Consider the following 15,032-nt stretch of genomic DNA (forward strand, 5'->3'; position numbering starts at 1 on the left):
TGCAGCCAGCCACCAGGAGGGGGGGGGGGGGGGGGGGGGATGAGATGCTTCAGCTTCACTCTCATGTCTCCATCTTTACTTACAGTCTGTGATCTGAGCAGTGAGGTCAGGGGTCGCACGGCAGACAACAGGAAACCCGCCTGTTGGTCAAAGAGCACGTGGACGATGCTGCAGCAGCAGGTTTCTGATCATCAGACGGTTTGTGTGTGTGTGCGTGTGTGTGTGTGTGTGTGTGTGTGTGCGAGCGGGTTGAGGACGAGTGTCTCCTCCTTTAGTCGTAGCAGCTCACAATATGTCTAATGAGGCATCGGGATGAAGTAGTTTGTTGTCTCGTGGAACCAGATGGATGTGGGCCCTGATTAAAACTAATTAACTCTCCCCCAGATCTAAATAACTTTTCTGTCATTAATGCACATATTTTACACCTCATTAGAGGCACGGTGATTGGAGGTTGGGAAAAAAAACATTTAAAAAATAAGAAGGGAGAAGGGGGGGGAGTCATTTGCATTTTAGATTCACGACATGCTTAGGACGGGGGAAACAGGAAATGCTTCCAGGGAGGAGCGAGAAGGAGATGATGGAAAGTGGCTTAAAACACTCCGGGCCACATCTGTGTGAGCGGAGCGAGCTTCAGGAGGCGACACATGACTTCCTCTAATTAACTCTTTCTTTTTTTTAACTCCTGGTCGTCGTCAGAATGTGAACGGCCGTCGCAGTACGTCACCCCCCCCCTTCCCCCTCTTCCTCCCCCTCTTCCTCCTCCTCCTCCTCCTCCCCCCGTGCTGAAATGTGCATCGTGGGGTGAAACGGGCAAGATGTTAACTAATTTTATTTTTAATCTTCCCTTTTTGCCGCCGAGCGTGTCGTTCGGGCATCGCGTCTTCTGAAATTTCCTCGCCTCTTTCATGGAAACATATTGGGGCAGAATTCGCCAGCTGTCGGCTTCCTCTCCCTTCTGCTGCCATTATCCTCAGGCCCCACCCCGCCTTATGGCCGGCCAGTGTGCCAGGAACGGGGGCCCGTCCAAAAATCAAAAGGTGGCTCTTTTCAATTCAGGCCGTCGTCACACGTCCCCCCCCCCCCCCTCCAACCCCCAAACTCCCCCTCCAACCCTCACCCCTTCCACCACCCGTGCACGCAACCTACACGCTTCACAAACACGCGACCCATGTTTGTTGCCACAGCACAGATCATGCACAAGGCAGGGTTTTCACTCCCCTAACTCAAGATCGTGCCTCTCATGTGACCATATGCCAATCCCCAACCCCCCCCCCCCCCCGTCCCCACCACCACCACCACCACTACCCCCAACCCAGACGTTCTCTTCTTCCTCCCGCTACGATACGACACTAACCACCGTCGTCACCCGGGAACGCGTCCGTCTCTTCATCAGGACGAAGACGAGATGGAGACGAAAGGATTCACGAGGAAAACAAACCTCCATCCGGCATTTTCTCCTCTCATCACTTTCATTATGAACTTTTTTTGTTAAATGATGTTGTTGATCATTGCATCTTGTTCCTGAGGGAGGGAACAACTGTCATAATTAAAATATCGATCAAAACAAAATTTGACAAAAATAGGGACGAATGTCCATCACTGACTGATTAAAAACTCTTATTTTGTTATAAACACCTTGTTAATAAGTGGAAAAAAAGTCAAGTCAAGTGCGTGTAAAAGCTTAATCACGTCTCAAATCTCTTATCTATTGATTTTCTCTTGATCAAGGAATCAATTAATCAACCTGAGCCCTGGTCTGAATTCGCTGTCGGCCTCTGTAAGTCAGTTAATAAGTCATTATCAGCAGCATTAGCGGCGTCAGTGCTGCAGTGGACTGTCGTTAATATCTCCTCTGCATTAAGAGTCTGTCTCCCGTGAAGCTTGTCCGGTGGATTATTTAAGCCTGAGTTACTTCCTCTGCCCTCGGGCTCCGTGTCATATGCTGCTCTAGGACCTGGGGGGCCGAGGGGGCCCCGTCCCTGTTGTTCTCTAATGGAATCCAGCTCCCGCAGAGATTTCAGAGACGTCTGCGTGCAGTGTTATCGCTTGTCACAATCGGGCCTCGTCTCTGGTCTAGAAAGCCTTGTCAGGACGATACAAGGAGGAGTGGGATCTGTCTGAGTGGGACGGTGGTTGTCGAAATGGGGTCTGGGTACTTTCAGGGGTCCCTGAGGTGACTGCTCCGGGGCCCGAGGAAACAGAGGAGGAGAATCTGAGAATCGCACCTCGCGAGAAACGATGCGACTGAGAGAAAGTACGAACTACACTCACAACAGGGGTTTGTGTTTTCATCAAAACCAAAAACTTTGCTTGTGGTTTGATTTTAGACTTTTCTCAATTATCCAGTTGCAACAAAACAATAATTTATAAATCAAAAACTACATGTGGATCAATAAATATGTTTGTTCTCGAGTCATTCATAGAAGTAAACCCACGGTGACGTCACCTATTGGTTTGTGAGCTGCCGGTTTGAAGCACTTTAGCATTTTGTCCGGCGCCATCTTGATCTTTGTGTAAACCTAGAAGTAACCAAATATGGAAGATTAGGGGGTGGAGCCTGCACCCATTGGATGGTACTGGATGTCAATCGCCCAGTTTCCACACCCTAATATGGTCCATTATGGTCTGTTTGACTCTATATGGATTATAATTGACAAAATGAACATCAGCTGTATTGAAGGAGACTTGAAACTAGAGATTGAGACATAAACACCTCAGGAAAATGTTTACTGACGTTATAAATGAAGTAGAGTCAGCTTTACTTCCCGGACACGGAGTCTACGTCCATTTTTATTTACAGTCTATAGTCTATAATCGTTCAGGGCTGTTGTAACGTCCGAACAAAGTGTCAGTCAAGAAACAGGCTCGTACAAAATGTCGTGCCAAAACATTTCCACTGGCTGAGGTTGGTATTCCAGTCGGAGGTCAGCTGTCTGAGTTTTAGCCGGAGCTTCTTGTCTCTCAGCTCATCTGGTGCAGTTGGACCAAGGGAACATCGCTGGCGTTTCCTCATTAGGATATTCGTTAGCCCCATTTTGGTGCTGTCACAGCCAATCTCTGTTACCGCTCTCCACCCAGACCTCCGTCAGCTGCGGAGCGGGAGAAAACACGAGGAGTAAAAGGATCCATCCGAGTGTATCTCCGTGAATATTCTCCTCCGTTCAAGAGCTCGGGGCTCATTAGTAGAATGAGGAGGTTGTGGAAGGAGGCTCAGGTGGTTTAGGTGGATGGAGACAAGTAAGATATCAGGAAATCGAGAAAACCAACGTTTATGTCGACTAAATCACTGGTTGGTTTCTGATATGAGCCGTTCACAGACATATCAGTATCAGTGTTAATTCACCAGTATGAACATTTTTATCTTAAAGAGTAAAATTTGTATTTTCTTAGTTTAACTTCTATATATTTGATTGTATTTGTGTTTTCTTTTTATTCATAGTTATTTATAATAAAGTTTATGGGAATGTAAAATACCATAACTGTGAAATATCAAGCCTCAGATTTCTTTGTCATAAGGTTTCCAAAACAACAGCATCTTAGGAATCATTGGATTCATGTACTGACAGCTGTCACTCCAAGGTGAAACTAAAATAAATATGTAGAATGCAATTTATAATGTAAAATTGAAATAACTGTTATATTTATAAATCTATATTTCATATCATTTAAGTAAAACCCTGTGTTTCCACATTTGCAGTAGCTACTGTACATGGCTCATAATTGTATAGTTTAACTGTCCAATTTGACCCAACTAACATATTTGGGGTGACATTATCCATTTGAGAGCCGTGTCTGGGTCAGTGAAGTGTGTGTCTGTGTGTTGTGTGTGCGTGTGTGTCACAAAACAAATGTTATGCTCCGACCCCTTTACTTATATATTTATTTACTGTGCCTGTGTGCTGGCGTTAATTCGGTCTAACAAAAGTGCTCATTAGTTCTAATAAATCCCGCGACTTTGCCTTGTTCCACTGGAGCCTGACCTTTCTCCGTGCACCGCCCGTAAAATCTCCTGCTAGGATTTTCCTGTTTGATGCCTCCGTTAATTGGGAATGATTTGAGCTTTTTCTTCTGCTTTTGTCGCCGGTCGGCAGTCAGCATGGAGCTAATGGCAAATGTCACTGTGAATCGGCGGCTACATTAGCTGGGAGAGCGCGTTTGTTTGTCTCCTAGACGATGTACTGTACGTACATCAGTAAAAAACGTCGGAACGCCGGCCTCCTCATTAACGAGACGCTTTCCAGGAAGCAAGCGACGCAACAGTTGTGAGCGTCATGTGGAAGCATCAGACCCGACAGGATTACTTCAACTCTGCTAGCTCCAGTCATTAGCCTGAGCCCTCCGACGTCTTCAACTCCACTAATGAACGGCGGCGATTTGCGATGCTAAAAAAAAAAAGTTTCCCCGGCGAAGATGAGAAAGCAACGGGACGATCGGATCTAATTACGCTTGTACACCTCAAACAGCATGGCATTTGGCTGAAAGGTCAAGAGAAATCCCCCCCCAGCCTTAATCTGCCGAACCTGTGCCTGGTTGCCCTCTTGCTTAGCGGCTAATGGCAGCCAGCGAGGAATGAAACTGAAACTTAACCCCCTGGAAGACGGAAGCCAAAGTTTGCTCATCGCGTTGAAGAAAACATTTAGAAGCTTTTGTTTGGCCACATGACGAACGTGCTGCGATCTCGGGGGTTTGATTTATGATCAGGCGCGTTGTACACCAGCCTATATATTTAAATTTCTCTAAAAGTGCAGAATCTAAATCCCATTTATTCGATATACTCTCGTCCTCTCAGTCCCAGACACTCTGCAGACTTTGAACTTTATTTGTCCGACTAATAACGTGCTTATGTCCTTATCGCAATTCACTGTTCCTTCCTCAAATTGTATTTTGTTAACAAAACGTGAAAAATAGCAGGCATCAGATTGCAGCCATTCACTCACACACACACACACCTACACACACACACAGACACAGACACACAAAGACACGCACCCTTGAGACTTTGTCCTCTCAGCTGATATTGCATTCCATCCCAGCGGATCTATTTGGAGATTGAGGATAGGGACGGGGGGCCATTTTCAAAATGCTATACTCACCCATCATGTGCTAAAAACATAGTCTGTCATAAAACTGATTATATTTTTTTGCTGTTAATGTGCATTGTGGGGGGAAAAAAGGGGACGGCAGCCAGAGGTGGAGGAGGAAGGGGGTGGGGGGGGGGGGGGGTAGTTGGGAAAAACCTTGATTAAAGTAAGGTGCATGCGCCTCTATGAATCACAATATAAATCAAGAGTCAATGTAGCAGTGTGCATCTCGGCAGGCGGTGAGTAAACAGCCCATTAGATTTTACTGAGCATCATCACGCTCCCAAGTATCTCCTCTCTCTCTCTCTCTCTCTCTTTTTTTTTTGTACGAAAGCTTTCTTTTCTGTGCCCTCCCGATTCCTTAACGCTTCACCACACTGACTTTCTGCTTGACTTCTATAAATATGTGGCACTAAATATGTCGCGTTATACATCCTTGAGTTTCCTCGGGGAGAGAAAAAATGTGTTTGTCGGCATGTTAAATAACCGCGGTCTGACAGACTGTGTCGTGACTGAGTTCCCCTCTGTGTTGGGTGTCTCTTCGGCGCTTTGTCTCCTTTAGCATGATTCACCAGAGCAATAACGGGGCACTTAAGCATGCTCCGGTTTTTTCGGCTTTCGCCCGCATCGCCGTCCCCACCACGCACGGACTTCCTCGTGACCCACTGCACATCGGGCACTCGGGCAGCAAAGGTCCGTTTCAGCCACATCAGCAGCTGGACAACAGCAGATGCACTTCTCCGAAAAAGAGAAGCAGGCGTAAAGACGCGGGACAGAAATGTGGGGGAACGTGGGGCGCGAACGCTACACTGCGTCCGGGCCCCCGGTTCATCTCTGCTGCTTGTCTTGTCTCGTCGAGCGTATGTGTCGTCCTCCCTGCTTCTTACAGGCAGCAGCTGAGCCAGTCGCAGTGGGGTCTGTGCACTCGCCACTCCACTCAGCCTGGCGTCTGCCGGCTCGGGGGCTGACATTTCCAGAGGTGCTAAGTCACTCAGCATCTCGTTACTCTCCCTGACAAGTCGGGCCGCATCATGGCGAGCGCCAGCAGACTTGAGCCGAGGCCAGGAGGAGAGGCCTCTTTCACACAAGTCACTGATCTTCCCTGCTGGAGGGTGTCGAGATCTCAAGGTGTTTACAGAAGATCGGGCGAGGTGTCACTCACACTTTTGGCCCGGCACGCTACCCCTGGTGCCAGTCAGGTGTGAGGAGTGGTGCGAGGTCGAGGCGGGGGATCGGTTGATGGAGGAGAAGGGCATCGCAGTGACAGCTCCGCGGTGTCAGCGGTCAGATTGCCCAAAACCAAACTTCACGGCGGATTTTCTTGGGTGCAGTGGTCGAGAGTGACACAAGTTCCCCACCCCGGAGGTAAAAATAGACGCTTGATTCACTTGTCATTTTGCACCGAGTGCAGTCGCAACATAGCATGAAGGAGTCCGGGATCATCTGCTCATTCGGCCTGTCAGCCGCAGAGTTATCGGAGGGTTTAGAGAAAAGGTCACTCCACTGCTGAACTGAGAGTCCCAGTCGTTATGCTGCTGCTGCACTACAGCTACTGAGTAATGTCAAGAGGGAACATGCTCAGGAAGCTCATTGGACGTTATGCAGATCCACAAATTCTGTTTTGGATGCATTTCAGGGAACTTGTGCATTTTCCTCATCAGGGAACAAGTTAAAATTAAAAGTTCAGTTTGTAAGATTTAGGTGAAAGGGATCTAGAATAGAATAGAAACCTCAATGTGCAATATATACATAACAAAACATTAAAAATCGAATAAAATAAAAATAATAATAATAATAAAAAGTGCATGAGGTAGAAAAAGAAGTGGAATTTAAATATTAAAAACAGTACAGCAGATATTTAAGCAGCATAGTAAATTTGTATGTGAACATGTAGTGCAATTTAGTATCTGTACTATTGGCAGACATTATACGAATTGTTGTTTTCTTTACCCTAGAATGGTCACTTTATATTTAAATACTTTATAAATACTTTATATTTAAATACTCTATATTTACATCAGGAGCAGGTCCTCTCTACGGAGGCAGCCATGTTTTTTTACAGGAGCCCAGACTGGACAAACTAAAATCCTTTTGAGTTTCTATGACAACTGAAGTCATGTTTGGAGGGGGGGGGGGGGGGGCTGTTCAGCTGCAACATGACACTTCACCACTAGATGTCACTCAATTCTACACACTGATCCTTTAATCGACATAAACCAAATAAAATATAAGTTTTTACTCAAACTTGTTGGCTCAAATCATTTCGCCCCATTAGAGACTCAAATGTGATCGACTTCCCCGGTTCTGAAACAACTGTTTGAGAAAAGTAACGCAGCAGATGTCATTTGACGGCTTCATTTCTAATTCTTTTGAAGTCACTCAGACAACGAGGGGAGGCAGAGAACCATCTCTCTATTATGCATGTGTTGCCATTACCCGGTGAAGGGCTCGGCCTGACAAGGTGGCGTAGCCCATCATGAATTAATCACCCTGCGCTATTCATCAGAGGTGACTTTGAAATTTTTGAACATCGCTTGTTTTAAATCAGCCCGACTCAATTTTTTCGGGGGGCGGGGGGGATGGGGGGGGCATGATTTATTCAACTTAAGGTTTTTTACGCAACGCATTATCAGCCAGGCCTCAGTGCCTAATTGCCAAATATGTACTTCTGAAGGATTCAATACTCTGCACGAAGATTAACAAAGAGACAAATGGTTAAAAGGACGAGGAAGACAAATGAAAATGTTCGTTTTTATTCTCCCCTGAATTTATACAGTGGATTGCGAGTGTTTAACTTTAATTCCGATAATGCTAGCGGCCCTGACAGATTACTCTATTACTCGGCGCTCGTTGACGGAAAGCTATCGCCGCACAGGACAAGCAAGGCCCCGCCTGATAAGCCTCACTCTCAAATGAATCTGTTGCAAAAGAGGAATATTTGGCTGTCGGCTCTAATTGTAACATGTTCTGCAAGGCTGATAGTAGTGCATGTGGTGTGGACTACTAATTAAGACGGGGGGGGCGGAGACAAAGAGAGTGTGCACAATTAAAATAAGTGCAATGAGAGGGAAGGGAGAGGGAAGGGAGAGGGAGCCAGAGTGAAAGGGAAGGAGATGTTGGAAAATAAAACGACTGGTTGGCGACTAAGGTGCAGAGAAGTACGAGAAATTAAAGGTGGAGAATAAAGTGAAGACTGGTAAAATAGTGATTGTAGGAATATAAGTCTTGGTGGTTTTTAGCACTGTACCAAGTGTCCCTGTGAGTATTTAGCACAGAGCGCACTAAGCATTATTCAAGGAGGGAAGTCGGACATTAAATATTATCACATTTTTGTTGTTTACCTCGTGGCTTCATACATTTTGAATGTTTCAATATAAGTGTGGTGCCTTTAACATAGAGTTGTCTCATTACTTAACGTCATGTCCCATCAAAGTGTTAGCACGCAGACTGCTATCATTCAGTCTGTAATGCTAAAGTGCTAGCATGTAGCCTGCAACTAAATAAAGTGAAAGCATGATATTCATGTCAGGCATCATGCTGTTGCTATTTGTTAACATACTTTTTGCTAAATATTAGCTTGTAGACTATTATCAATGAGTGAGGTGTTTATTCAAATGTTCTGATTGAACTAATTGTCTCTCAGGAAAGCGTTAGCTGATATCAGTGATATCGCCCGGTGTTGCCAGATGTACGATAATTATCATATTTATACGATGTTCGATCAATAACGCATGATGTACGGTTATTTGATAATTTTGCGATAGCATTATTAGCTGTAATCTGGATAATACAACATGGATCACGTCTGTGTTCACACATCTCTCCTCACGTGACGTCTTTCCAGCCAATCATGCTTGTGATGATGAACGTGATGCTGTGACTCGCACGCTTAACACAAGTCCTTCCTGTGTAATGTTTCAAAATAAGAGCCCTGTGCCTTGAAAAGGATAATTTCTGTTCAGTAAATCTCTTCGGAATCTCGACACAGCTTCGTATCGAGCGTCCCATCCCTTCTCTGGTCGCGTTCGATGATCTTCCTCAATATACAATCGTTTTAAGCTTCTGGTACGATACTTCAACATTTCCCATCATGCAACGCTGATGTTAAGTGTTTGGTTTGAACACCTGCGTGAACACTTGTTTTGTTTTCTCTTGTTCTCAGTTCAGCGCTCTGCTGGCGAACGGGATCATTGCCTCATAATGGCTCTGTGACCTCTGCGTCCTCTCTTGGTCGGCAGGTATCCAGGTCTCCTCTCTGCTTCTACTTCCTCCTCCTCTCTCTCTCTCCTCTCTCTCTCCTCTCTCTCTCTCTCCATCGATCCCCCTCTCCTCTGTCTCTGGGAGAGGTTCAGTTTGGGGAGAGGATGTGGGGAACAGCTGGGCCCCATCACTTCTCATCGCGGGCCTGGGAGAGACGTGGCTGACAGAGTGATGCACAGAGCCTGTCCTTGCTAATGACTGCGCCATTCTCCATCATTATCACCATCATTAGGAAATTAGGGGGACAGAAGGTATTTACTGTAAACCTGCCACCTCCCAAGGAGAGATAAATAGAAACTGATAAATGTGATCGCGTGATGCTGCCTGTCTATTAACCTTCCCATTTTCCAGCTCCAACATATGCACATTTAACAATCATTAATATTCTCTAATTGGGCCAGATTTTAGTGAGGAGGGAGAAGACTCTTGAAGAAGGACTCGGTGTTCGCAGCAGTTCTGCTGGTTTGCAGCTCTGCAGGACTCGTCACTGTAAAGAGCCGGAAAGGTCGTGACGATCTGTAACTGACGTCATTCAGAGGTAACGACGATAGATTAACGTTAAAAAGTTGGTCCAAGGTCAGCTGCTCGCAACGTAAACATGAAAGCATTAATATAAAGGATTGTGACTCTGCTAATCACACAAATAAAGTGTTACCAGGGATCCTGCATCAGTTGTGTTGTTGTTGTCGTATCGATTCCTCTGCAGTTACGTGTGATGTGTAGTTCTCTGGTCGACACCAGGTTCCGTGTTACGTTTGACCAGTTCACTTCTGCTGTGAATACAGTGTTGGCTAATTTACATCTTGCTAAATGCTTGGCAGCTCTGCAGAGGCTGATTGTTCAGTGTTTGACTGTGTTACAGCTGGATAACAGCAGGTCAGGCCTGCTGTCAAGGGCACGCACGCACACACACACACACACACACACACACACAGAGACACACACACACACGCTCTCTCTCTCTCATTCTTGTCAGTCTGAGAGAAAATTAGCCTGCTCAGCATATATCTGCAGTATGTATGGGCTTACCATATGAAACACACACACACACACACACACACACAAAGACACACACACACACACACACACACAAAGACACACACACAGGCACAAAGTGAGCTGGGGGCAAGGTGACTGTGTATGTTTTGATAAAGAGGATTTCACAACAGTTTAGCTTTCTTATTTTCAAAGTGACGGCAGGATTGTTTTGTTTTGTTTGTCATTTGGTCTCATTATAACTGCTTTTGTTTTCTATTAATTTGTCTATTTACGTTTAATGTTACGTAACCTGTGTTTGTTTTCAGCACGGATCTCGTTGCCCTGTAGATTTGCTTCATTTGCAGAGTTTCTATCTTTTATTTCTTCCTCCTTTTTCCTACTTTTCATGTCATAGTTTTCTAAACCCACGCAGGTTTTGGGGACGTTGAAATACGTCGTAAATATTTCATATTACCAAGTGAAGTGGTTACAGTGAAGTTGTTGCTTATACTCATGTACGTAGATATGTTTTCCTAACTCAAGAGATGAATTTTCACGACTTACATTCCTCCTGTGACCCGCTGTGGGAGGACAAACGCTTTGTAAACAAGAGATTCTGTTGAAATAACACATTGATGTGCAGACGCAATGTTAACAGGAAGAATCATGAATGAGGATTATGTGTCGTTAGCAAAACCCGAGAACTTTGACTGTACTTTCCTTACGACCGCTGTGTCCTCTTACTTGGAGCAGGATCTGAAAAGGTCACGCTGTCGACACCGTGAACGCAGACGTTCCAACTGACAGGACTTTATCAGGCACAGCCACAATCCCCACTGATTCATAAGCATCTAAAGTATAAAGATGGACGACACATCTCCACTTCCTCCTACAATCCAGAGAGTAAACCTGGAATAAGAGAGAGAGTCTGGAAAGAAGCGATCATGGGATCATAGCCGGGCCCCGCCGATTCATCATCTGTCAATCACAACATGTCACCTCGTTCCATCAAAAACCAAAACTTATCAGAAACACATATCAGTGTTTTGAGTTCTGCCTAAATTTAGAGAAACAATCTTTGAGTAAAATGTATTTTGACTTTTGACTTTGGTCCCATCTGCTCACATGGGGGGAGGTGTGGTTCAGGACCTACACTGCAGCCAGCCACCAGGGGGCGATGGAGACACAATCGGCTTGACTTTCGTATCCAAACCAGCGAGGGTTTTTTCGTTTGGCCCCATCTGACCGACACCCATCCCGTGTTCATCACCACGAAGAGAGAGAAACTTCCCGAGGCCTTAGTGGACGTCGTCGGTGCAGCTGATGAAATTAAATAACACAAGTGTAAATTTTATAATGAAAAACAAAAACGCCGATGTGCAATTGATGCAGCAATTAGCGCGGGGGTGCCTAATGATGATAATTTGAGTTTTAATTCTGAACCCACTAGTGACTGGCAGAGTCTATCAATTACTGCATTAAAACAGGCCCCAGCTGCAGCAGCCACGGCAGCCGCCTCCCAAATTGTCGTCTAAACTGCTGTCGTCTCCTCTCCCATCGCTCGCCGGCGTAATTGCAGTTTAACCAGTTCATCATAATCACACAACAGTTTTCGCCTCCCGGTAGAACGAGGATGTGATTTTCACTTCAGTGTGCGGCGTGGTGTGTGTTGTGTGGGCAGATGGCTGTTTCCAGACAGATACGGATGTGTGTGTCTGTGTGTGTCGGTGTGTGTGTGTGTGTGTCTGTGTGTTTTACAGCCTATTACCGTGTTTTAATCTCAATGATTAAAACTAGTTTTAGGTGCCATTTTATTTATTGTTTCATTTCAAATGACAGCCCGCGCACAGACGGCCGCTGGATTCAGTCTCGAAACGCCATAAAATGTCTGGAAGGTTGTCCAGACGTTTTCTGGACCTTGTCTCTCACATGTGAAGAAGCAGCAGGAGATTGTTCCGGGTCCGACTCGTTCACAACAACAGGAACGTTTCCGGAGCGTTCAGATGAGGAGGAGGAGGAGGAGCCTGGGTGGAGCAGCTGGAGGCTGTTGAAACCCGGCGTCAGCCTTCATCACCAAACGCTCTCGAACCTTCTCGTCTTTCCGAGTTGAGTCTTCGTCAGTGTCTTTTACGTGTATGGTATTCTTTTAGTTTCTGTCCTTCCAGATTACAACGCAGCCCAACTCGTGTTTCCTCAGTGTTCAGGGCTGGAAAACTCCAGAGTCATGTAGACGCCGGGTGTAAATGTAATAAGTGTAAATGTGTGGATGGAGGAAGAGGAAAAAAACATTTTAGACCTTTGTTTTGATAATATTTTCAATGTTGACCAAAAAAGAAACACCTATTTTACAATGAATATTGGACTACGGCAGATTTAATGGCATCATTTTTTGTTATGTCGACTTCATTTCTGAGTAATGATGTTTTGTTTATGGAGGATGGTTCAAATACTACGATTCCCATGAGCCTCACTTGCTGTTACTGTAAAAAAAAATTGTAAATATGAGCAAATTCAGAGACTTGAAGGTTCGAACTAAATATTGTAGCACAGCATCAAAAACTGACCCAAATCTAAACTGAATTAAACACGTGAAAGTTTTATTATGTTTCTACGAAGTCTGGATATTTTTTCTCAGTAGGTTCCGTGTGCACAAATATTATATTTTTTATTATTGTGGCCAAAACATCTTCAGATACAGTTGTTCATCCTTCATTTCACCCAGGATCTCCTCTTCTCATCTTAAAATGTTGGAGGAGCTCCAACACGGAATCACACTAATGAGCGGGACATTTCTTCTGGAGACGTGGACACAGGAAATAACTGTTTCCACTTCCCGACACTAATTGAATGAGTGAAACTGAGCGAAAGAGTTAAATGATCATCCAGTGACGACACCTGAGGGAGACCGAGTGTAGCCGTGGTGCGTTTGTCAAGATGACGTAGAGATATTACCAACATGTCACCACTCTGCATGAACGCTATTTATCTTGACACGTACACAAATAGAGACGTGTTTAAAATCTAAAAATAGATCCTCTGCACCTCCTCATTTGGAAAATCTCTCTCCTCTCGCAGATCTTCAAGGTGGAACAGTTGGAGCGTGTAGTTCCGCGTCTCAGCCACATGCCACTTAGCATGACCTGCACTTCCCCTCCCGCGGCGAGCGTGAGCACGCACTCCTTCCTCATTGGCTGCTCGGGCTGTCGGTGATCTGTGAGACCAAGCTCGTTCTGCTGTTTCAGGATCAGCTGAAACGACTCTGTTACATCCCATAAAGTCAAGTTGCTGTGCACAACACAATCACAGCTACTGACGTATATAAGGAAACAATAGGCTTCATTTGTCGACAAACCAAAGGAACAAACATCATTTTGACATAAAATGATATGAGAAATTACTCGTGATGTCTCCTGTGATCAAATGACAGCGTTGCTCAGAAGGATTTACAATTTCTAACAGTCTCTGATTTGTCAGTATTATCTTAATAAATTCATAAATCCTGTTTATATAGTAATACTTAAAGAAGTAATCAGCACCACATCTGTACAGTTCTCAGTCTGTGCTACAGAATCCAATGATACTGATTTTATTCCCTAATTATGTATTTATCTAATAATTTCCAGTTCCCTTTGCTCTTTTATCACACTACTACAAATGTATGTCATCATTCCTGTGTCACATTTAGAGCTTCCTCTCAGCTGTGACTGTTTGTACGAAGCCTTCATTAACATCCAGCCTTTATTAATAGATCTATTGTTAAGACACCTTTAATACAACCAGTTGTTTTAGCCTTTTCCCGGCTTCGTGCTAAGCTAACCAAACATTACTCATCACTGGAATCACAGGGATGAGATTGATTTTGGTATTTTTTATGCTCCCAAGCACATGGAGAATAGAACCCCCCCCCCCACACACACACACACCCTGAACCTTCGCTCCGTGTGTCATCAGTCTCTCTCTCTCTCTCTCTCTCTCTCTCTCTCTCCAGCAGACCTGTGAAGCTCGCTCGCTCGCTCGTCGATGCTGCGCTCGCTTCCAAAAGTTTCCAGAAGAGCAGACGAAGAAAGGAATCGGGAGGCTGCATCAGCTGGCCTGTGATCTCCCGTGCGAGCCAAGCTGTCTGATTGGCTGGAGGGCTGGAGGGCCATCTTGCCTCCCTGGCAGGCAAGTGGCTCAAGCAGTTTGGTTGAGGAGGTGTGTGTGTATGCGTGGGTTTGTGTGTGTGGGTGTGTGTGTGTGGGTTTGTGTGTGTGTGTGTATGCGTGGGTTTGTGTGTGTGTGTGTGGGGGGGGGGGGGGGGGGGGGGGGGTAAGAACTTGGAAAAGCAGAGGGTGAAAATGTGTGGGTGTTGGAGTGTGTTGGGAGGGGAGGGATTTATGACTGAGAACTGTGAACATGAAGAAGGGATGTTTTTTCTGTGTGTGTGTGTGTGTGTGTGTGTGTGTGTGTGTCTGCATGTGTGCATTGTAGCATATGTGTGTTTGACTGTATATGTGTGTGTGTGTTTATGCAGAGAAAGGAATTTTCAGGCCGTTCATAAGCAGAATCTTGGGATGATTGAAGGCCTGAAACTAAAACTACTTTCCAGATTCCTCAATGCACAAATGTTTATTTTCACAAACTCCTTCCCAAAGTTTCAGTGTTAATATTTAGTTTAAACGTGTGTTTTATGTAGATGTATGATGATGTCATCCCTGTCAGAATACAAATGTC

The sequence above is a fragment of the Hippoglossus hippoglossus genome, chromosome 9 (assembly GCF_009819705.1).
Source record: "Hippoglossus hippoglossus isolate fHipHip1 chromosome 9, fHipHip1.pri, whole genome shotgun sequence".
In the NCBI taxonomy this organism is placed as follows: domain Eukaryota; kingdom Metazoa; phylum Chordata; class Actinopteri; order Pleuronectiformes; family Pleuronectidae; genus Hippoglossus; species Hippoglossus hippoglossus.